An 18,911-nucleotide genomic window follows, 5' to 3' on the forward strand; every position below is an offset into this window, starting at 1 on the left:
CCACATTAAACGCATCTGTCACTCCCACCGCAGTCCTCACCAATGTCACACTACCCTTGTACATATCCTGTACCACTCTTACATACTTCTCTGCCACTCCTGACTTCCTCATACAATACCACAACTCCTCTCTAGGCACCCTGTCATATGCTTTCTCTAAGTCCACAAAGACACAATGCAACTCCTTCTGACCTTCTCTGTATTTCTCCAACAACACTCTCAGAGCAAATATTGCATCTGTAGTGCTCTTTCCTGGCATGAAACCATACTGCTGATCACTAATCATCACCTCCCTTCTTAACCTAGCTTCCACTACTCTTTCCCATAACTTCAAGCTGTGACTGATCAGTTTTATCCCTCTGTAGTTACTGCAGCTCTGCACATCACCTTTATTCTTAAAGATAGGTACCAAAACACCTTTTCTCCACTCCTCAGGCATCCTCTGACTTTCCAAAATTTCATTAAACAATCTGGTTAAAAATTCCACTGCCATTTCTCCTAAGCACCTCCATGCTTCCACTGGTATGTCATGTGGGCCAACAGCCTTTCCATTCTTCATCCTCTTCATAGCTGTCCTTACTTCCTCCTTGTTAATCTGCTTCACTTCCTGATTCACTATCCCCACATCATCCAACCTTCTCTCTCTCTCATTCTCTTCATTCATCAGCCCTTCAAAGTACTCTTTCCATCTACTCAACATACTCTCCTCACTTGTGAGTACGTTTCCCTCACTGTCCTTTATCACCCTTACCTGCTGCACATCTTTCCCAGCTCTGTCCCTCTGTCTAGCCAATCGGTACAGGTCCTTTTCTCCCTCTTTAGTGTCCAATCTCTCATACAACTCTCCATATGCCTTATCCTTAGCCTTCACCACCTCTCTCTTTGCCATGCGCCTCATCTCCTTATACTCATGTCTACTTTCTTCATATCTTTGACAATCCCACATCTTCTTCACCAGCCTCTTCCTCTGCATACTCTCCTGTACTTCCTCATTCCACCACCATGTCTCCTTGTCCTCCTTCCTCTGTCCAGATGTCACACCAAGCACCTTCCTAGCAGTCTCTCTTACTAACTCTGCTGTGGTTACCCAGCTATTTGGTAACTCTTCATTGCCTCCCAGTGCCTGTCTTAAATCTTCCCTGAACTCCACATCACAATTATCCTTTTTTAACTTCCACCATTTAATCCTTGGCACTGCTTTCACACTCCTCCTCCTCTTCTTGATCACCAACGTCATCCTACAGACCACCATTCAATGCTGCTTAACTACACTTTCCCCAGTCACCACTTTACAGTCTCCAATCTCCTTCAGACTGGCCCTACTACATAGGATATAATCCACCTGTGTGCATCTTTCTCTACTCTTGTACGTCACCCTATGCTCCTCCCTCTTCTTAAAATACATATTCACCACAGCCATGTCCATCCTTTTCGCAAAATCCACAATCATCTGACCTTCTGCATTCCTCTCCTAACACCATACCTACCCATCACTTCCTCATCCCCTCTGTTCACTTCACTTCACCAACATGCCCATTGAAGTCTGCTCCAATCACTTGTCTCTCACCCTTGGGTACACTCACCACCACTTCATCCAACTCACTTCAAAATGTTTCTTTCTCATCCATTGCACACCCAACTTGTGGGGCATATGCACTAACAACATTCCCTATAGCTGGGCATTACTACTTAAAGCTAAGCATCTCTCATGCAATACATTACCCTAGCATATGTCCTTTGCTCTCTGCACACTTGCCTACTGTCCTGAAATACTAGCTGTCACATTCCACCTTTACCTGCCATTGCTTTTCCTTCTCAGAATTGCATGAATTATGCAGGCTATGAGTAAAGCTTGAATGTTACTCGGTGATCATATATGCATTTCTGGGATAAGTATAAGCACAGCTGGCCAATAACAACAAAGTTGCCTGCTGTCAGTTAAGAAATGTTTACTCCTGGTTATGTGCCAAATGAAATCTTCTGTAAAGCTATGGTTACATTGCCTCACAATTTTAACTCTTGAGCCTACCTTCAGGGGTATATAAACTGCAGTTCTACAAGGGAAGAAATGAGATACCAATCAGAATATCATGGGGTTTAGTGAGTTTTGTAATCAAAAGAATACAGCTAGACACTTTACTGCTAGAGATAAAGCTTATTTAACATTTGTTCACTTGGGAATTCTGACTTGGAACGAGCCGATTTTCAGCAGTGGCCCTAGGAGAAATGCTCCAGATGCATGTCTTTGTAACATGGGAGGAAATCAAGGCACCCACAGGAAACTCACATGAATAATGCAGGGAGGACATGCAGACTCTGAACAGATGACACCCCAGTCGAGAATTGAACTGTAGAACCTCTTACTTTGAGGTGACAATGCAAACCACTGCACCACTGTGCCATCCAATAGCACCACTGTAATCAACAGGATTTGAACCTGTGTAGGGAATCCCCAGTAGATTTCTAGTCCATCACCTTAACCACTTGGCCACGATTACAACATGACACAAGTTGTTACAAGTGTTATGGAATGGAACAGAACAGAGTTACTGACTCATAGGAGCATATTTCTGTTGCTTACCAGTGTAAGCAGTGCTGCAGTACTTCATATAATAACTACTTGGTTGGCATACATTTTACTTAAGTTTACAGATTTGTTTCAAACATTTACTTGAATAAATGAAATCAGTTTTCAGTCAGAGTCAACCCAGTCAGTCAAGCACAGTGCCATGAACCTCAATGCTGAAAGCTAAAAACAAAAACAAAACAAATTGAACCATGAATGAACAGTTGAGATGATACATAGCAATTATGAAAACCCTAAAAATTCATACAAGATTTTATTAATTCTGTACTTTTTTTTTAACATTGTCATCTAATAAGTATGTCATTAACTGCAAGTCCACAATCTTCTTAATAACAATAATTTAAAAGTTAGGAGACAAATCTGTAGTTGTTCATTATTGCTGGAAGTTATTTTCTTCAGAAGTGGCATCATAAGTGCCTCATTAAAGGTATTGGTAAATATTCTACAGCCTAAAGAGACTCAACCTTACTAGCTAAGTGAACCATCATTTTAAGACAGCTAATGAGATGACTACTGGGTCATTCTCTAGATTACACATGAAATGTATACCCATTGAGTACTGCTTTCCTGACCTCTTCTAGTCCCACTTGATAAAAATAATCTGAAGAAAGATTAGTAGCAATACTATCATTGCTGTCTCTGCAAATACTTTCAAAAGAATAAATATCTACCAGAAGGAAAACACACTACCATCAAATGACTAAGCAAATTCTAATTTTCTTTTTGGGTGCAAAAAACAAGTAACTATTTTTTTTCACCTTTTTTTTTTTTTTTGCTTTATAATCAACAATAAACAATCTGGAAAGCAAATACAATCTAGCAAAAGAAAAAAATAGAAAAATAAATTGGAATAAAAAAATTCAGTTTAATATTGGGCTGAAATGAGACAAAAAAAATCCAACGATAGTGACACAAAATAGCATCATAACCAAGCTCATTCAACTAAGCCATGAGCATGCGTATAACTTAAGCAAAGTGAACACCATTCTGTCATTGAAAGTATAGACATAGGTACAGCTTTCCAGTCAGCTTAAATATATCTTTCAGTTGGGAGAACATATTTCATCTAACAAAAATAACTGAGATAATAAGGATACATCATTTTCTCAAAAAACTTTGTTCCATCCATATATTTTTAGCCAGCCTTCATATACTTGCAGACAATCCCACCAGCATTGCCAAGAATTAACTTTAGGAGTTTTACAATGTCAGGAATGAGAATCAGTAGAAACATTTATCTTAAGGTCAATACAATGGTTAAAGTGTTTACCTCACAAACAGAATATACAGGGCAGCTAGCCTACCAACCACATATGAACCTGTGAACATAGCCTTTTGGGGGTATAATGTATACCACAAAGGATCTTAAGTTGAATAGTTTTATTACACACTGACTTTGTGCCTATCTATGGCTACCTTCTTGTTTTTAACCAAGATTTCATATCAAAGTCAGTTAATAGATATTTTTCCCATTTCTGATTTTGGGGAGATATCAAGTTCTTAGCCATAGCAAGTGCTAGCTTATATACTATGGAGAGATGTTTAGTTTTCCCAATCAAGGGAAATTTACGATATAAATAATCAGGCTTTATGAAGAAAGAAGAAACTTTTTATATAAATATTTTGGCATGCTCAAAACATTTTGTCTACTTTCAATAAAGTAATTCCAGGAAGAAGAAGCACTATTACCCACATGGTGTTGTACAAAGGGACATTTTTAATCTTATGTGATTCCTTAGGCATATCTATACACTTAGAAATATGTAACACACTCATTGCAAAGGCTGTGAAATAATCAATAAAAAAATGCTCTCAACTTGATCATGTAACATTCATATCAAATGTCTATTAGAGGGAGTAATTAAATGAATAATTATTTTGTAACACTTTTCTCATTACATTAACTGTTAAAAATATTAACAAATGCATTGGCAGTTATGTATTTGATGATATCTGGGGTAGCTAAGCCACCTTGATCACCTGGTGCAAAAAATTCATCCTGTAGTATCTATGGAGATCCTCCCCTCCATAAAAGTACTCTATTACACAACATTATCAAAGGGTGTGTATTAAGATTCTGAAAAAGAAATAAACATGTAGGAAGAATCACCTTTTTAACAATATTTACCCTACCAATTAATGATTTATTTTACTATCTAAAGATATCAACTTAGAGCCTATTTTCCTGCAATAACTATCACTATTAGTATTAGACACTTTTTATAATTAAAGGAATATGTCATTCCAAAAAAGGACATTCTTGAAGAAAAATAAATTGAGACTCACTCGGGTCAGAGACAACCAATCCATTATCATATAAATGCATATTGTCAGATTTTTTCTAATTTATTATAAATCCCATTAAATCTTTAACTCTCTCAAAAATCTCACTTAGTTTTTTTAATATCGTCAGAAAAGGCTATAGCGATTATCACTATATCATTAGCATATAAGACATTATTAACCGTTATATTATTTATGATATATCCAGTCATAGAAACATGTATTTAAATAATAAAGGTTTGAGGCCAAAACAAACACAGCAGATGACAAGGGGCATCCTTGTCTTATATTAGTTTTATTATAATTCTTAGCAATTCTATATCATTAATTGTAAGATATGCAGAGATTCTATTATATAACATTTTAATGATTGACATAGTATAATAGAATAAACTACATTACTCAAGAATATTCTATATAGAGCATCTGTTTAAATAATTAAAAGCTTTCATATTTTCTACTTTAAAAAGACCAAGATTATCTGGAGTAGAAACTTTATTATTTAAAGAGTAGCTTGTAATAACTTATTGACCTCAGTCATCATTCTTCCAGGACAAAACAATAAATTGAGAGTCAATGAATATATTATTTAAATGTAAAATAAATGTATTAATAGCCTTAACAATTATGCAATAATCCAAATTTAAAATGGGTATTGGGCAAAACTGATCAGGGGAAGTTCTCTCTTTACCTGCCTTTTTAATTAAGCCAATTTTAGTTTTTTGCAATAAGGAAAAATCATCCACTTTGGAATTGTCATAAATTCACTAAGTTGATATAAAATGGAGCTACTTCATAAAGTTCAGTTATAAATCCATAAGGGGCTGGTCCTTTATTTCTTTTTTAATAAAGTAATGCTCTCTGTTATATCCTATTCAGTAAATGTGATATCCACTACTTTAAATTTAGGGGCATCTCGTAAGCACTCATTCAATTTTTTTTGACTCACTGATCCATTTCATAGTGTACATTTTCTCAATGTAGTTATTTAGTTATTGGATATATAAGACATACAATTCTCATCATGCAATAAAATAATGTTATTACTTTCCCTACATTGAGAGGCTAATATATTACCAACTGCATCATTAAATAAATAACTATGCCCAAGGGACTTTCTGTCTCTCAATTTTTGTCATCTAATTTCACAATCTACTTTCTCACATAAAATATGCTTCCATACCAAACTATATTTATCGTAGTTTATAGACAATAACTTGATTATAATATTCATTGTCTCATAAATGTCATGAAGTTTATTAAGCAAAATTTTGTTTTAACTATATAGGTTCATCGGTAGGTACTAGGCTATCTGCCCAAAGGCATTTATAAGCCTAGCCAGAATGTGTTGGCTTTCACTACCCCCTTAGATTAGTTCCATGTGCCTCTGTCCAGCAGAGCCACTGAAGTGATCCCCTGGGTAAACTTTCTGTTTCCCATCCACTCGTCAAGGTTTCTCTTGAAGAGTGTTAAAGAGGAGCTCTGCCTAATGTAGATTGGAATCTTATTCAAAAGCATGGGAAGTCTCTGGGACAGGAATCTATCCCTCCAGCAAGTCCTATTTATTGTTGTGGTGAGGTTTAGATCCCTAGATCATGTGGGTTGAGGAGATATGGTTTTCTTTAGGTGGTGCATGTCCATCAATTCTGGGTTGGACATGGCCTTGTATGACAGGCAGAGATCACCTCTGAGTAGGCGGTATGCAACCATGTACAGATGGAGTTTCTTCAATTGAGCTGCATAGGGAATCTGCTTGAGGCCAGTGATCCTCTTGGTGAGGTACTTCTGTGGTCTTTCCAACTGTTGCAGGTGTCTTGTAAGGTACATCCCAAATGGGGCATTGTACTCTATGATGGGTCTGATGAGTGATGAGTAGAGGGGCACAATGACCTCTTTTGATCTAGATGCTAACCTTTTGTGATAAGGTGGGCCACATAGAAGGATTTTCTAACCACTTTGGCAATGTGATTACCAAAGGAGAGATTACTTCGGTCCCCTGATCCTTTATTATGTCTTCTGTGGTAGTTTGTGGGTACTTTGTTTTTTTCCAAAGGGGATGACTATGCACTTTTTGTCATTTAGCTTGAGGCCATGATTTTGACACCAGGTATTCATCTCAGTGAGACCCTTTGGGAGGATGTCTGTGTCAGCCAGAGAGTCAATTATAGCCCCTAGTTTCCTGTCGTCTGCGAACTTGGTCAGCCATAGTCCTCTTGTGCTTTCCTGTACCTTTGAAAAGTATATGCCAAACAGGAGGGGTCCTAGGACTGAGCCCTGGGGAACGCCACTTGTAACCGGTTTAGAGTCGGACCTAGCTCCCGCAACTCTCACCATGTGGGTTCTGTCCATGAGCCAGTTGACAACCCATCTTGTGACATAGGGGTTTATGTTCAGGCTAGGAGCTTGTCTATAATACCAGAATGGGGAATGGTGTTGAAGGCCATTGTGAGGTCTAGGTAGGCTGTGTGTACCACCTTTCCCTCGTCTATAGCCTTAGTAATTGTCTCAAAGAAGTCCACCAGTTTTAGAAGGCATGATCTGCCCTTAACAAAGCCAAACTGGGTAGGGTCCAGTGTTTGGAGGTTCCCAGTGTCTCTGTGATGCACTACATAGCCTTGCAAACCAATCTAGCCAGGCTTATAGGGCAATAGTTCCCGGGGTCTGTTGTGGCTCCACCTTTGTGGAGCAGAATAACCAGTGCTGTGCTCCACTCTATAGGTACGTAGCCTGTGGAGAGGCTGAGTGTGAAGAGAGTGTTTAGGTGATGGGTTAGTTCGTCTTTGAGCTCATGTAGGACGCAGCTTGGGACACCGTCCAGTCCCATTGATGCTGTGTTTTGGGCTTGCGAGAGGGCTGTTTTAACCTGAGTGTCTGTGATTTCAGGGGCTCTACATTCTCCTGGTATGGTTATGGGCCCTTTTGGGGGTGAGGGGGTGAAGTCTGCACTGAACCTGTCTGCCAGGATGCTAGCAATATCGGTCGGTTCAGTGTATTTTGCACCATTTTGCACTAACTTCGAGCAGATCTGAGCATTGCCACTTAGATTCTTGACATATCTAAAGAATGCCTTGTGGTTATCTTTGGAGTCCTTGGCAATTTTTCTTTCAAAGCTAGCCTTGGATGATTTTATGAGGGATCATAGTTTCTTGCTGATACTGATCAGGGATGTCTTCCCTTCTTGGGATTTTACTCTTTTCTATACTAGTTTCCTCCTTCTATTGTATAGCTTGTTTATGGCAGGGGGTTCACCAGACTGATTTCCTTTTCTTGGAGAAGTGAGTCTTGGTTCTCCTTGGGATAGCACGATCCATGCTTTCTTGTAGGTGCCCATAGAATGCATTAGTAAAGGACTTTGCAGCTTGGACAGCGTTATCTTTTAGTATGGAGGCTTTGAAACTTTCCACCTCAGTCTTAAGTAACGTGAAGTTTGCTTTTGAAAAGTTTTTCACGGTGGTTTCCTTGAATGGGGGTGGGGGCGGAATGTGGATATCCAGAGTGATTTGTTTATGGTCAGATCTAACCAGCAAGGGGTTGACATCCAGTGTGGAACACTGGTCGCCCATGTTGGTGATGACCAGGTCCAATATGTTGTCACCTCTGGTGGGAGTGTTGACCAGTTGATCCAGGGCGTTTGAGTTTATAAATTCTAGGAAATGTTAGGCAAGGGAGTTAGTACTTGAGTAGTTCTCCCAGTTAATGTTTGGGTAATTGAAATCACCCAATATTAGAGTGTTTGGTAGGACCTTTATGTTTCCCAGTGTTTCCAGAAATGTGGAATGGGGGTCCTGGGACATGGTGGGTGATCTGTAGCAAGCTACAATTTGAATTGCTGTTTTGCCCACTGTTAGTTGCACATGAATGATTTCTAAAGCATCGTGTTGTGCCACTAACCTGGAGGTGTGGGTATCTTTGATGAATATGAATACACCCCCGTCTTTTGTATTTTGGTCTAGGTTTTGTGGCCAAAATGTATGGTGTGAGTTGTAGCCTGGTAGTGCTGGGGTGCTCTCTGGAGCCTTAAACCAGGTTTCTGTTACTGCACAGATATCAATTTTCTCCATACTGAGGAGTGCCTCGAGTGCATGCATTTTGAGGTTTAGACTTCTGGCATTACCATCAGTTTTTGTTACTTGTGCTATTTACAGCAGTGGGTATATTACATAATGCTATTACAAATAAATGCTTTGAAAGTATCCCATTTTGTACTAAAGGGAATGGCCTCAGATGTATTAACTTCCCAAAAGGTATTAATGACATACTTTATTTTAGCTCAAAACTAAGGCAAGTGAACCAATCTGCGTACATTTTCTTCCTAAAATGCTGTTTAAAATCATAATCAGAAATTGTTGCTTTTAAGACCATATGATCAGAATAAGCACTTAACATCAACTGCTTAAAATGAATTTTATAAAACAGAACATAAGAACTAACAGAAAAATACATAGTAGAGCAAAGCATGGCAATGTGCCTAATGAGAGTAAATTCTCTAATGCTAGGATTCTTCATGTGTGAGCTATGCAATATATGTTCTTTCTTTAACCATTGCTGTAGCAATTACCCCTAATTAATAGGATAAATGTTGTTCATAAATATGATCTATCTAAATAATGCTCTAATAAAACATTCAAGTCACCTCATATAAGTACAGTGGTATTACCTAAATACTGAAAAATATCAGAAAAAATTAGTGAATGGACAATAAATTAATACAATGGAAATGACAGAGATCTTAAATATTACCAAGACAGCAATGTTCCAATCTAGAATACCAGATTTTAATTTAATGAAGTTGTTTATCTTTTTGGCTTTTCCTGGTTAGGGTTCGCCACAGCGGAAGTCATGTCTGCTAATGATTGGCAGTAGATTTTTATGGTGACGAGTTGCCAGCCCGACGCCCAACCTTCAGCGAAGGCACGCCCATTCACCCATGTCTTTTGGAGGTCACTTGACCACAGGGAGGACATGCAGACTCCACACAGAAGGCACTCCAGCAGAGAATCGAACAGGAGAACCTCTTGCTGTGAGGCAACAATGCTACCGCTGGACCACTGCGGCTTTTTTTTAATTTAATGAAGTATTTTCATTAAAATTATGACTTCTGCAGCTTTAGAGGCTCCAACATTATTAAATATATAATTAATACACTTGTACCTAAATTTCAAAAATAAACACTTTTCGTTGCTAATGTGGATTTCTTGAAACAAAATAATATTTATTTATTTTATTTATTTATTTTACATTTGTTGACCGAGCTAGTCTAACTGGATATATGTCCATTTTCAGTAGAGGCCCGGGGAGAAAAGCTCCAAGCACTAGCAGTGACAAAAAATACAATATATAGTAGTAGTCAAGTGAATTACAGTACATTGGCTACATAGGTCAGAACAAAACTGTACTGAGTCATTTAGTAAATTGAAGTTAATATCAAAATACAGAGAGATAGACAAAAAATACTTTTTTTTTTTTTTTTTTTTTTTTTTTTGCAATATGAAGGAGATTATAAATTACAAAGTAGGCATCAAAGAATAGTATGGAAGAGAAGTATAGAGAGACCAAGAAGGGGAATGAGATATCAGTCAGGGTTAGAGCATGGACAAAGCCAGTGAGATTTAAGACGTGCTTTAAGATATTTTTTTAAATAGGGAAGTGGAAGCAAGGGTGGAAAGTTCACTAGGAAGCTGGTTCCAGTTTTTACCTACTGTGTTGGAGAAAAGTGAGTCCCCAGCTTTGTTTTTTGACTTAATAGTGGAAACAAGGAGCTTTTTAGCTGAGCGTAGTGTTTCAAGATTTTTATAGGGTGTAATCAGATTAGTGAGGATAGGGGTATTGTTAGGGTGAAAAAGGATATAACAAGTTGTTGACAAAGTAGTTGGTTTTGCAGTTCTAGCCATCCCAGTTGTTTGAGGTTGAGACAGTGGTGAGTTCTAAATGGGGTGCCAGTGACAAATCTGGCTATATTATTATAACTGGTGGAAAGTTTGGTAAGGTTGTTTTTAGACAGATTGGTATATATCGCAGAAGCATAGAGCAGGGTAGAGATAAGGTGGGTCTGGGCAATAGTCATTCTGGCTGATGTGGTGAGGAAGGGTTTGATTCTGTAAAGGGTGCCTAGTTTTTTGTTGACAGACTTTATTGTAGAATTAATGTGGTCATCATTGCTAAGGTTGTTATCAATTGTTACTCCTAGTAGACGGGTTGTAGTGTCTGGGGTTATGTTAGTTGCATTGTTTGAGGTTATTGTGAAGTACAGTTGAGGTGATTTATGAGTCGGAGCAAAGAGCAATAATTTTGGTTTTTTGGGGTTCAGGAGGAGGCAGTGATGCATGAACCAATTTTCAACACGGTTAAATACAGTTTGAGTGAGGGACTGGAGAGAGGCTATGGTCTTGGCTGAACAAATTAAAGTAGAGTCATCTGCATATTGTATGCAGGTGGCTTGAGGAATTTGGGTATGTAGATCGTTAATAAACAATGAAAACAGTAGGGGTCCTAAGATAGAGCCTTGGGGTACTCCAATATTCACTGGGAGGGATGTAGAAAGATTATTATCCCAAAGTACTGCTTGCTGTCTGTTTTCCAGGTAGGACTTAAACCATTGTAATGCTTGCGGATCAAGTGATTGGGCATTTAGTATGTTTATAAGTATGTTAAGGTTCACCATATCAAAGGCTTTTGAAAGGTCAATAAATAGTGACGAGGAAAAAGTGTTATTGTTACGATTTTTGTTTATGGAGTCAGAAAAGGATAGCAGGGCAGTGGTTGTGCTATGGAATGGCCTGAAGCCATATTGGCAGTTGGCAAGTAGATTATTTTGGAGAAGGTGGTCAAGTAGTTGTCTGTGAATGAATTTCTCCATTATCTTAGCTATTGGAGAGAGTAAGGCAATAGGCCGAAAGTTGGAGAGCTCAGTGGATGACTCACCTTTATGTAACAGGATGATGTGGGATACTTTCCATATGGCAGGGATTTTGCTTTCTAAAATAGTTCTATTTATAAGGATGGAGATGGGATAGTCTATGGCTTTTGCTGCAATTTGCAGGTATTCAGCTGGCAGTCAGTCAGCAGATGGGGTGCAAGGTTTTAGTTTTTGAAGGAGCTTGCAGATTAGGGATGTAGGTACAGGTAGGAGAAGGAATGAGTCTTAGTGGTATTTAATGGGGAAGTGATCATAGGTGGTAGGGTATTGGCTAGGGTTTGAATAGCTTCAGTAAAGTAGTTATTAAAGGGGTCGGGAATCTGGTTGGAGTTATCATGGTTGAATCCTGCTGGGGCAGGAGTAGAAGAGTACCCTAGCTGAAGAAGTTTGTTTATGCCTGAGCAGAATTTTTGTGGTTTTTGTTGATGGGTTTGTTGGAGATGAAGGTAATATTCTTTTTTGCCTCTAAGAATATCTTTCTTGATGGCATTTCTTAACTGTTTAAAGTAAAGGTGATCCGATGGACATTTGGAGGCTCTCCATTTAGCCCAGATTTTATTTCTAAGGAGGATGTTTTGCCTAGTTTGTTTTGTGAGCCAGGGTGCAATTTTGGTTCTTATTCGGGAAGAGCGATAGGGGGCGTGGTAATCCAGGATTTAAAGAAATTTAGTGTTAAAGTAGGTCACTGCTTCATCAAGTTGAAGATGAGACAATGGTGACCAGTCACATGCTTTCAGTTCATTTAGGAAGCTCTCTGGATTAAAACATTTTTTGGAGCAAGAGGTTTTAAAATTATTAGTAGTTGGGATATGGACTCTTTGCTTAATAATGTAGGTTAGCATATGGTCACTGATATCATAAGGAAGGGTTCCTGGTTTATAGGTATCAAGGTGGCTGTTGATAAGGATCCAGTCAAGGGTGGTTTCCTTACTGCTTGGCTTATGGATTCTAGTGGGAGTGGTTATAATTTGTGACAATCCATAAAGATTTATATGATTAGTAGGATTAGGGGAACTACAGGTAACCCAGTCTATATTAAAGCCACCTAATACAATGGTCTCCTGAGGTAGATGGGTAGAGAGGTAACTAAGTAAGTTTTCAAGAGTATTGGTATTATTTCCAGGGGGGAGATATGTGCAAATTAGATAGATTTGGAGTTGTTGATTTGAAGTTTGGCAGTAAGGGTTTCTGAATTGGTATCTGATGGTAGGAGTATATTGAAGGGTGATACTTGGAGTTTAGATTTGTACAAAATGGCTATACCTCCACCCTTTTTGGTTTTACGGTCACATCTTAGGATATTATATCCAGGAGGGGTAATCTCCTGGTCCAGAGTTGAGGGCTTTAGCCATGTCTCAGTAATACAGAGAATATCAAATGAGTGCACATCTAAGAGTGCATGTAGGTGGGTGATCTTATTGTTTCCTGAATATCTTTTTATATAATCAAACACTTTCTTCAATTTAAAAAAACTATGTGCACCATTAATATTTAATGGAATGACATGACAATACATTAAAATATAATAAAATATAGCTAATTGCCAGGTGTAGTTTAAAGAATAGTAATTGGCATGATATACAAGTTTGTAGAGAATTTCTTTACAATAAAATTATATTAACATTAGAAACTCATGGAAGCAATATACCAAAAGTCTTGGAATTAGTACACAATATTACTAATAGCTCTCTAAGAGGCACCTCATTTATGGCTATAATTTACAAAACTATTAGATCAGACTTCTTTTTATAGATGCCTCTTACTGGAACTACTCCACCAAAATAAACAAAGAAGAGTTCACAACCAATAATAAAAAAACTCTTCCTAAGTTTAATAGCGAAAACAACAGTCTTTCCCTACTGGAAAATATATATCTGGAAATTCCTTAATATATGCTATATGGCACCACAAAGAATTGTTAAGATTTGCAAAAAGGATGATATACAATGCTGGAGATGCAATGCAGAAAATATTTGGTATCATATGATTGTCTCCTGTAAGATGTTATCTTCATTTGGGTGAAAATTTAGGAATTTCTGTAATGCACTGTGTAATGATAATGCATAATCTCTGACTCTCTTATATTATTTAATGTACCAATTCCAGAGGTCATACCCAAAACTCAAGTACACATACTATGGTCAATACTTACAGTTGCAAGAAAAGCTATAACAAAAAAATTGGAAAAATAATTCCCCTCTCTCTTTTAATGATGAATTCATTTATTTAACCAGGTCGTTATGTGATAAAGAAATTGCTTACGTAAAGTTGAGAACAAAGAATTTAACTCACAAATTAATTGCTTGGGAAAAGCTACACTCTTTATTGCAGAAATATTAATTGATTTCCTAAATGTATTTATGAATGTCTCATTTTGTTATGGACCCTGTATATAGTTTTTTTGTTGTTATGATTGTAAATATAATTTTGTTTTATTATTCTTAATAAAATAAATACATTGTTGAAGAAAAACAAAACGTAATAAAATACATACCTTCATTATTCCTGATCATACGTCCCGTCAAAGAGAGTAGGTGAAAAAACAGCAGAGCTCTTATTCTGTATGAACTACCCAACATGTTGATGGTATGCAGCAAGTGAGGCAGTTCAATTTAATACCATTGTGATCTTGTCATAAAACAATTTTTAACTTTCTCACAAGAGGTCTCACAATGCTTGAAAAAGTCTGTGTTTATCTGATTTCAAGATGGACCATCTTTTTAACTCAAGGCTCTATCCAGGTCACATTAAAGTTTCTCTACTCTAAAACCAGCAATTTTATTTAAGACTGTATAGGTAATCAGTGAGTAGAACAAATCCTTATTTTTCAGGTGCATTGGTCACAAATGTATTCCAGCAGCTGACCAAGACCACATGTATTAGTAATACCTTAGTAGGAATAGGTACTTTAATAGCTCTCATTACACCCTGAGCAGAAATACTCTGTTACTGATGGTTGAAGACAATCTCAGTGTTAGTATAATTATTACTGTATGCACTTAAGGAAACATTTTTGAGAAGCTGGCATAACCAATAGATTCATTTCATTATCAGTTCACTAGCTGTTACATCAGGTTGCCAAACCACACACCAGTACTGTCCTACCTTATGGATAGTCATGGCAACTATGTAAGCAAACCCAGATCCTTCCATAGGCAAAAAAAAAAATCCAAATTAGGGATGACACTTCATTATTAGTTCAGTTGGTGAAATTTCCTTAAACCAGCTATTCAGCGAATGTTACCACTAAGTCAATAAGGGGTTGGCAAATTATAGTAAAATTGAATACTTATTATCAGGAGACCAGCAGGCAAGAAATAATTTGAAGACTGTTACCCCATCCATGACATACTGAAAAAGTCAGCCAAGCTACTAGTTATCTGATTTTAATTAAATGTCCACTTTCTTACACTTATGGTTCTCCTTCAGGTAATATATCAAGAAAATCCTGCCTGGAATGGCTGCCTCTAAATAACAATCCAAATTCTTACTAAGACAGAGTTCGGTGACACTGCAATGCCAACAGATTGTACCAAAGCAGACATTAATGATCCAGCATCACAACACTAACTCTTTTGATGATATGTTGGAATTTGAAGGAAGTCAGTTCCTCTCCTTTCATTAAAATAAAGAATAGCTAGGTAATATAGGACAGGAGCTTCACTAGTAATGTATAGACCTGATTAGAAACTTACGAGTAGCATGTAAATATATTATGAAACACACACTGACACAAATGAAAAAGAATCAAGTGTTTCAGATGAAGCCTGTACTTAGGCTCTCAAGACATGTGACCAGTTATACTCTCAGCTGTTTTGGTGCTCACACTCTAAAGCATGTAGAATGCATTTCCATTGGACTCAGACAAGACTGATCATGTTCAATCATTGTACACAAGAACCCCACCTTGTTCAATGTTTCTAACTATACTTAATAACCTAGATATCTGACAAGAGATATAGGAGACAGAGTACATACATTTAATGCAAATTAGCATTTTGTGATCGTGTTTTATTTTATACACACACACACATATATATATATATATATATATATATATATATATATATTTTTTATGAAAATATTTTTGTTTCCTTTTGAAAAAAGCAAACAGCTCAATAACAGCTATTAATGTTCATCCAACCAATGCGAAAGGTACACTAAATCTTCACTAAGTTAACAGATAGCTATTTATCTCATATCCTGAATGTGAAAGTCTATACACATTCTGATTGAGATTCTTAAAGACTTATTATGATGGGGAAACCTTACATCAACGGTTTCCCGTGGTGTTAAGCATTTCAATTCAGAGACTGCATTACCACTGAGGTTTTTCCCACATGAAGGCCTCAGTGTGGATAATGGTCACTCAGGCAGAACTATATGGTAATGAGGTAAACAGATGATGTGGACAATGCTAATTAGCAAAATGTTCTCCTGGGAAATGTCTGCAACTCCCAATTTCCTTGGCTGGTTCATTCAGAGAATCACTCAGATGAACAAAATTTTACTCTAATAGGAAAAAGTAACCACTGTAAAAACATGGCAGTTAACTATTCACTCCTAAGGAAGTACATGTGGTGCAATTAAATTCAGCAAAGAGGAGGGGTTGGTGGATGTTAATATGTGTGGACTTGGGTGTGTGCAAGTCTGTGGGGGCATAAATGAAGCTGCAAGAGTGTTTATGTGTGTAGATGTGCATGTCTGCCTGGGTGGTCACACTATTGTATTGGATCTAGATGTGTGTGTGTGTGTGTGTGTGTGTGTGTGTGTGTGTGTGTGTGTGTGTGTGTGTGTGTGTGTGTGTGTGTGTGTGTGTGTGTCTGTGTGAATGTATGTGTGTATGCGTGTGTGAATGGCTGAATGTTTCTGTTGGTGTGATTGAATGTGGGAGAGCCAGTCTGTTGAACAGTGGATGTCGGTATATGCATGAAAATTCAGAGACTCAGTGTGTGTGTGTGCGTGTGTGTGTGCACAATTGCACAATATTACATGCAGCATGTTGTTATTTATTTATTTACTGTTTGTTCACCATGATCATGATTTCAACTGTCTCACTGTTAAATGTTTTAAAAGTAATGCCTAGACATCGAAACAGTATTTTTTGAAGTGTCTGATGATCCACTTTTTAATAACAAAGTGATGAAGTGCCTAATCTTTAACCTTTTAATAGCAAAGTTACATAAATAATAGTATTTGCATTCAGTTGCAAAGCCTAGTTGTAGTTTAGGTCTTGGATCGGTAGTAGATAATATTTTGTGATCTCAGACTGTAAACTAAAACTGCAACTTGCAGTTTGATTGACTGCAGAAGAAGTCAATTGTTAACACAAAACTGTACTTTCTATAAATAACAGAGTTCATGGACATTTTCACTTTTCTACAGTTATGCAATACACACACATGCATATAAATATGTGGGTGTGTGTATAAATATATACAGTGTACAAGTAAGAGGGGTCTTGGGAAATACCTCCTTGTGAGTAGTACAGAGGCACATAGCCCCCTTCAATTTTAATTTATTTATTTGCATTTGTTTACCCAGAAAGTCTAATTGTGCAGAAAGTCTCTTTTCATTAGAGGCTGAAGAGAAAGGGTCTACAGAAAAATGAAAAGTTGTAGTACATATGAAATGCATAATAAAGTAAAGAGAGAAAAGAGAATTAAACATGGAATAAAAGGTTGAGATTACACAACAGAGGAGTACATCTAGAACATTCAGAGTAGCTAGAAGTTACAGAAGTGTGCCAGGGATGTATATGTTTAGGACAGAAAAAAGAGAAAAGGATGAGTAGAGAAGTGAGAAAGAAATATAAGTTGAATACGAAGACAAAATAGGTCTAGAAGTGAGAGGGAGATAGGAGAGGATATGTAAAATCTGCATGAGATAGACAGTGAGAACAAGAAGAGGAAACAGCAAAACTGAAGTAGTCATAAATTCTTAAACTTTTCTCTGGTTGTATACAAGTAGCTAGACAGACACTAATGTGAACATGAAGTTTTAAATACACAAGGTTATTCCTCACCAGAAGATGAGCATAGCCATGAGTCCATCAGGTCCTGTTTAGTGAGGAGTTGCTTTATTTTAGGTTGCCTATATGTTTCAGATGTAAAGGAATGGAATTCCAGATTTTGGAAACAAAATATAGTGAATCTCCAGCAATTCTAGTTGGATTTTGTTTTGGCAAGTTAAAGTTTGCCCCCAAGAGTATAAAATTCTATTTTGGGAATAGTGCTGAATGAGATTTAAGGAAGGATAGCTATCAGGTTTATAAATAAGTTTGTGAGCTGTGACTTGCTGAGCGCATATTGGGTCGAGTGCCATTCAGTCCAGTTTAGCTGTTTATAAGCTAAGCACTGGCAATACTTATAGGGATGACTTGTCACAAGTTATGCTACTTTATTATAATATTTAATTTATTTTTCAGAGTTATAAGTGAGGCATACAGAAGTGAGGGAATCTAAAAAGGAGAGGCAATGTTTTCTTTTTTCTTGACAGATTTGTTGAGAGGTTTACTCCTATAAAGGAAAATGAGTTTTCGCTGAGATTTTGTAACTGCTTGATGTATATGCTGGTCAAATTTCAGTTGTTTATCTCGGGTTATTCATAGTAGCTTTGTAGGCAACACCACTTCAGTTTGGCATTATTGGGTGACATAATGCTAAAAAGAGTCTTCTGTTCAGAGAGTTGCTTAGGACTTAATAGTAATAGCTTACATTTTCTGGATTTAGGAGTAGTTGGGATTTATCTAGCCTGTCTTCAATAAATGAAAAAAAATTGGGGGGATTTGTTGGAGTTCACTAGCTTCTGGGCTGAGCAGATGAGAGTGGAATCATCTGCATACTGGACTATATTGGCCTGTTTGGATGTTTTGCGAAGATCATTTATGAAAATGTTAAAAAATAAAGGGCCAAGAATAGATCTTTGGGAGATGCCTACATATTAAAATAGGGAAGATGTGATATCATTTTGTCATTTTTCTGTTTGCTGCCTATTAAAAAGATAACCATGAAACCGTCAGATTGATGATTCTGCAAAATCCAGAGAGGACAGTTTATATAATAGCTTGTGATGGGAGACAGTACTGAATGGCTTGGAAAAAGACAGGAAACCAAGTAACCTACA

At 37.3% G+C, this 18,911-nt stretch overlaps 1 non-coding gene across 1 annotated transcript; it reads right to left on the reverse strand.

The window, feature by feature from the left end:
* Positions 1-2,416: 2,416 nt before the first annotated feature.
* Positions 2,417-2,498, reverse strand: TRNAS-AGA. Its single transcript has one exon. It is a non-coding gene; the product is annotated as a tRNA-Ser (tRNA).
* Positions 2,499-18,911: the final 16,413 nt, after the last annotated feature.

The sequence above is a fragment of the Protopterus annectens genome, chromosome 7.part0 (assembly GCF_019279795.1).
Source record: "Protopterus annectens isolate FY-2018-M chromosome 7.part0, PAN1.0, whole genome shotgun sequence".
NCBI classification, from domain to species: Eukaryota; Metazoa; Chordata; order Ceratodontiformes; family Protopteridae; genus Protopterus; species Protopterus annectens.